Genomic DNA, 6,880 nt, shown 5'->3' with positions numbered 1-6,880 from the left:
ACATGGACGAACCAGCCGTGTCAAGCAGTGCGCGGCATCGTGATGCCCCTCGGGGGCCTAATCCGGCGAACAGCGGTTTGAATGCTCAGGATGTGGTGAACAATGGCAGAGCACGGCGCGAGGCAGAGTTAGCAGCACAGTTGGCTGCGCAGTATCAGAATCAACCAGCTCCGGTTCAGCCAGTGGCATCAGTTGAACGTGGTTTGGCTTTTAGCTCTTGCGGAATACCGTGCCTCACCCCAGCTCTGTGTATTGTGCAGCTGCCCAAGGATTTCAAAGGTCCGTGCAAGGTACCTAATTATACCGCTGATCAGCCCCTTGAGGCGTGGGTTGAAAGTTATGAGATGGCAATGGAGATGTTAGATGTGGATGAAACGACATGTGCAAAATACTTCACCATGATGTTAGAAGGAACGGCTCGTACCTGGCTTAAGAGCCTGCCTGTTAACTCGATCAGTTCATGGGATGAGTTGAAGGCCAAGTTTATAGCAAACTTCAAGGATACGTGCAAGCAACCCATGTCCATTGTGGATTTGGCGGCTTGTGTCCAAGGAGAGAATGAATCGACAACCCATTGGGTGCGCCGGGTTTCAGAAATTTTGCATTCGTCGGGCCGCATCAATCCGGACACGGCAATTGTGACCTTGGAAGGTAATTGCCGGTTTAAGTCACTGAAGATGAAGTTGGGACGGCTCAAGCGTCACTGCAATGATATGGGAACACTCATGGCGGCTCTAGTTAAGTATGTTGATTCTGATAATACCAAGGACCCTAATTCTGACGAAGAAAAGTAGGAGAAGGGAAAGAAGAATGCCGGTTCAGAAGGACAGCATAACCAGGCGAGCCACATGAGCAATGGTAAGCGTAAAGCGGACAATTTAGATTTTGTGGCTAACACCAGTATGCAGGGTAATATGCAGCACCGTAAGGGTAAACCGCCCCAGCATGGTGGAGGCATGAATCTGGAACGCTTGTTAAACCAGCCCTGCCCAAAGCACGAGACAAAGGAGGTTCCGGCCACACATCTCTGGAAGGATTGTCACATCATGAGGGAGTTCAAAAACTCTGATCTCTTCCAGTATGATCAGGGTCCATCCGGTGGTTCCGGTCCAGGATTTCACGGGCCGGGTTACGGTGGTGGCGGTTCAAACTCAGGATTTCAGAATAATCAGGGCAATCAGAACAACCAAGGTGGTCACAATCAACAGAGTAATCAGGGGAATCAGCAGCAGTCGGGTTATCAGAGCAACCCGAAACAGTTAAACGGTGGACAATATCATGTCTTCACTACTAGTTTGTGCAAGCGCGATCAGAAGCTCCACAAAAGGGTAGTAAACTTTGTTGAACCGGCAGTGCCCCGTTATCTACGCTGGTCTGAGCAGCCTATTGTCTGGAGTCGGGAGGATCATCCGCCCCGGGTTGATAATCCGGGCCACCTAGCTTTGGTGGTTGCACCGCAGGTTGGAGATTATAAATTCACTAAGGTACTCATGGATGGAGGGAGCAGTATCAATATCTTGTATTACGAAACCTTCCGGCATATGGGGTTGACAGATAAGAACCTTAGACTGTCAAACACCATCTTTTATGGAGTGGTGCCTGGTAAATCGGCTTACCCGGTTGGTAAGATAGCTCTGGAGGTGGTTTTTGGAGATAATCATGATTCAAGATCCGAGACGGTGACCTTTGAAGTGGTCAAGATCAGAAGTCCGTACCATGCCTTGTTTGGACGGCCGGTTTACGCTAAATTCATGGCGAGGCCGTGTTATGTCTATCTACAGCTCAAAATGCTGGGTCATAAAGGGACCATCACGGTTCATGGTAGCCGTAAGATTGCGCTGGAGTGCGAGGAAGGTGATGCAGCATATGCTGAATCGGTTTTTGCAACAGAGGAGTTGAAGTTTTATAAGGACAATGTTGATCCGGCAGATATGACTTCTCTAAAGAAGCCCACTATAGAGCCTGATCCGGCTTTGAAGTTTAAATCGGCTGATGAGACTAAATTGGTTGATTTTGTTCCTGGCAATTCATCCAAGAAGTTCAGCATCAGCGTCAACTTTGATCCGAAATAGGAAAGCGCGTTCATCGAGTTCATCCGTGAGAACCGGGACATCTTTGCATGGAAACCTTCTGACATGCTAGGTGTACCGAGGGAACTCGCTGAGCACACTCTTAATATTGATCTGAAGTTCAAACCGGTCAAATAGTTTCTTCGCTACTTTAATGAGGAGCGGCGCAAGGCCATTGGTGAAGAGGTATGCCGGCTATTGGCAGCATGTTTTATCGTGGAAGTGTTTCACCCAGAGTGGTTGGCTAATCCGGTGCTGGTAAGAAAAACGACACTTGGCGTATGTGTGTGGACTACACAGATTTGAACAAAGCTTACCCAGCTGATCCCTTTGCCCTCCCTCGTATTGATCAAATCATTGATGCTACGGCACGTTGTGAGTGTTTGAGTTTCTTGGATGCGTATTCTGGTTATCATCAGATCAAGATGACAGTTAAGGACCATGAGAAGACAGCTTTCATCACTCCCTTTGGAGCCTTCTGTTATGTGTCTATGCCCTTTGGGCTCAAGAGTGCCCAGACAACTTATCAACGTTGTGTGCAGAATTGTCTTCATACTCAGATTGGGCGCAATGTTCATGCCTATGTGGATGACATTGTGGTGAAGTCCAGGAAGGCCGAGACACTCATAACTGATTTACAAGAAACCTTTGATAACTTGAGAGTTTATAAAATGATGCTCAATCCGGCTAAGTGTGTCTTTGGTGTACCGGCTGGCAAACTCTTGGGTTTTTTGGTGTCCAACCAGGGCATTGAGGCTATCCAGAAAAGATCAAGACTATCACATCCCTAGCTAAACCGGCATGTATCAATGATGTTCAACGTTTGGCGGGTTGTATCGCAGCTTTGAGCTGGTTTATTAGCAGGTTGGGAGAAAAAGCGATCCCTCTATATCAGATGTTGAAGAAGACAGACAATTTTGTTTGGACGATGCTGCTAATGTGGCGTTTGAGGACTTGAAGAAGCAGTTGGCTGAACCGCTGGTTCTTGCTGCTCTAGTTGATACGGAGCCACTGTTGTTATATCTGGCTGCTAATGCCCGGGCTGTCAGCGTAGCTATTATGGTGGAGCGCAGGGAGGCTGGGAAGGAGTACCCGGTTCAAAGGCCGGTTTATTATATCAGCGAAGTGCTCATTGAGTCAAAACAAAGATATCCGCATTGGCAGAAGCTGGTATATGGGGTTTTTATGGCAAGTCGGAAGCTTAAGCAGTACTTTCAAGGTCATCCCATCACAGTGGTCAGTTCTGCTTCTTTGGGGGATATAATCCAGAACAGAGAGGCAACTGGCCGGGTTGCTAAGTGGGCTATTGAGCTTGGACCACACGGTTTGAAGTATATGCCTCGAACAACTATCAAATCCTAGGCCCTTGTGGATTTCATCAATGATTGGACAGAGTTGCAGATACCGGAGGATACCGGAGGACTATTCACTTTGATGGGTCCAGGTAGTTGGAGGGCTCGGGGGCTAGAGTTGTCCTTACTTCCCCTCGAGGTGATAAAATTCATTATGTTCTTCACTTAATGTTCCCTTGTACTAACAATGCAGCTGAGTATGAAGCCTTACTCCATGGTCTTCGAGTGGCTAAGGAAATGAACTTAAGCCGAGTAAGATGCTTTGGAGACTCGGATCTGGTAGCCCAGCATGTTTCAGGTACTTGGGATTCCAAGGATCCACTCATGGCGGCTTACCGACGAGAGGTGGATATTGTTGCTGGTCACTTTAAGGGTTATCAAGTGGAGCATATTGACCGGCGCAAAAATGAGGCAGCTGATGCTTTAAGCCGGCTGGGGTCTCAGCATAAACCGGTGCCACCCAATACCTTTCTGGATGTCTTACACAACCCGTTAGTTCAGTTGCCTACAGAGGAGGACCTCACTATTCCTGATCCGGAGGCACAATTGGTGGCCACTTTACTTATTATTCCGGATTGGACGGTTCCATACTTGGCGTATATGAACCGGGGCGAGTTACCAGAAGATGCAGTTTTGGCCAGACAGATAGTCCGGCGGTCCAAGTCCATGGTTATTCATAACGGCGAGTTACACCGTTGCAATGTCTCTAGTGTGTTCCAGCGCTGTATTTCTCCTAAAGAAGGCCGTGAGATTTTACGAGAGATCCACGAAGGGGACTGTGGTCATCATGCCGGTTCAAAATCCTTGGTTGCTAAAGTGTTTCGTCATGGCTTCTATTGGCTGACGGCTCATGCTGATGCTGAAGACTTGGTGAAGCAGTGCGATGGTTGTCAGAAATTCTCACGACGAGCTCATGTTCCGGCTCAGGAGCTATGGATGATTCCCATCACTTGGCCGTTTGCCACTTGGGGGCTTGACATGGTAGGGCCTTTCAAGCGATCCAAGGATAAGAAGACCCACCTATTGGTGGCAGTTGATAAGTTTACTAAATGGGTTGAAGCGGAGCCAGTGAGCAAGTGTGACATAGCCACGGCGGTTCAATTCATCAAAAAGGTGATCTTCCGTTTCGGCTTTCCACACAGCATTATCACAGATAATGGCACGAACCTCTCCAAAGGCGAGATGGAGGACTTTTGTCAACGAGAGCACATCCGGCTTGATGTGGCATCGGTGGCTCACCCCCAATCCAATGGTCAAGCTGAGAGAGCCAACTAGGAAATCTTGAAGGGCATCAAACCCCGGCTTATGGTTCTTTTGAAGAGGATGCCGGGTTGTTGGGTGGAGGAGTTACCATCTGTGTTATGGAGCATAAACACCACCCCAAACCGATCTATAGGTTATACACCTTTCTTCATGGTTTACGGAGCAGAGGCGGTACTCCCAAGTGATTTTCGTCATGACTCGCCCCAGGTTGCCAATTATGTTGAAGCGGACAACGATCAAGCACGTTAAGAAGCACTGGACCTGTTAGATGAAAAACGGGACATGGCATTGGCTCGTTCGACGGTTTATCAGCAAGACCTGCGCGTTATCACAGCCGCCGGGTTAGAACTAGAACCTTTCAAGAAGGCGATTTAGTGCTCCGGCTCATCTAGGATCAGACCGATATGCACAAGTTATCCCCACCTTGGGAAGGACCCTTTGTGGTCAGCAAGAATCTGCACAACGGATCATACTACCTCATCGATGTTCGCGAGCACACAGACTCAAGCAAATCGGAGGAGGAGACCCGTCGACCGTGGAATATCGCTCTTCTATGGCCTTACTACACCTGAGTCATAGGCTCTCATTATGTACATATTTTGACAATGTATATATTATGATCAATATAATAAACCGGCATCCTTGCTACAAGCAGGGTCTCTGCCGTTCTTCCAATATTTCTTGGTTACAAGGGGGCTTCTGCTTACAAAGCGATGTCCTGTTTTGTCCATTAAACCGGTTATCATGCCACAATACAGCTTGGGAGCTTCACACCCAAGGGGCCAAAGAGAGTATTGTTGCTAAAAGCATAACTCAAACATAGGCACCCATTGAGCACAGCTCACAAAGTTACTTGGGGGCTCTTTGTGTAAAGTAACAAAGAGTTTGAAAGGACCCTTGTAATTGGGTATCGACCCACGGCTTGGAAGCCTAGTGTATTCACCTAAAACCCCAGGTTAACCTGCCTTCATCAAGTAAGCCACTCCTATCCAGGTAATCCTGGCATGACCCGCCGAACGTTTGACAAGTTACTCTTATACAGACCCTGAACTTGTCAAAGTTAAAACGACGATTGGTTAGTTGGAGGCCCATCTTAAAAGGCTTTGTCAAATGGTTTAACTCAGCGGCCTGGCAGCCCATGAAAAGCCTCGAATTTGGGCCTGGCAGCCCTCGAAAAGCCTCGACTACAAGTTTTATTTTCTTTTTGTAAATTTCATCTCTTTTGATAAAGTTCTAAGTTAAATCGGTGTCTACTAACCCGGCCAGACTATATGTCATTACATCAAACCGGTGTTTTTTAACCCGGCGTGGCTTCCAGTTATCAGCTGTTAGCATATAATTAAATATGAACCGGCATATTCTAATCCGGTCTGGCATTGACTATAAGTCGCCAGGATGATCATCCGGTGTTTATCATAACCCGGCATGGTTTATTACGCACCAACACAATGCGGTGGGTGTTTTCAAATACTCAAAGTTTGGGTTATCAACAAACAAGTTGGTAAACCAGCAAAGGTGATCTAATATCACAGGTATGATATATTTCATATTTCATTACTTTATAACCTTGGTTACAAGAATTCTGGCTCTGTATTGGGTATCATAACCCGTCCGGCGGTAAACCGCCAGGATATATGTAAGATTTTCAAATGCAGAAGGCATGATTTTATAAGTATCAAGGCAAAATAAGGCAAGCAAAGCAACAATTATGCCGGATTACAATATCAAGTAGCAGAGCACGATGGCAGAAGATCAAAGTATTTCAACTAGCCTATTACAAGGCGCTTTGATGCCCAAAAGAATAATTGTTTGTTGCCCACAATGCTATCTGTGAAAATCAAGCCGGCTGGCAGATTATGATCCATCACCAGGCTGACGTGAAGTTGAAGGATCATCTCGCGTCGGTTCAACCTCCTCATCCTCACCCAGTGGCTGGAAGTCAAGGGTGGTCCAATCAATCCTGGTTAAGGCTTGAAAGACAGCTTCATTGCTTATAAGGTTGGACGGTTCAATGTCAGGGGCATAGGTGTGCTGACGGATTGGAGGGATTAGATTCTGAGCTTCTTTCACAGCTGCGTCAACCCGTTTGCCATCTGCGTCATAGTTGGACCGATAGATAGACAAGTCAACCTCTTCAGCCAATTGGCTTGCCAATGGGCGCATCTCTTTCGTCAAGACTTTTAGGGCTTCATTATT

The sequence above is a fragment of the Triticum dicoccoides genome, chromosome 5B, assembly GCF_002162155.2.
Source record: "Triticum dicoccoides isolate Atlit2015 ecotype Zavitan chromosome 5B, WEW_v2.0, whole genome shotgun sequence".
Lineage (NCBI taxonomy): Eukaryota > Viridiplantae > Streptophyta > Magnoliopsida > Poales > Poaceae > Triticum > Triticum dicoccoides.
This window is presented reverse-complemented; position numbering follows the sequence as displayed.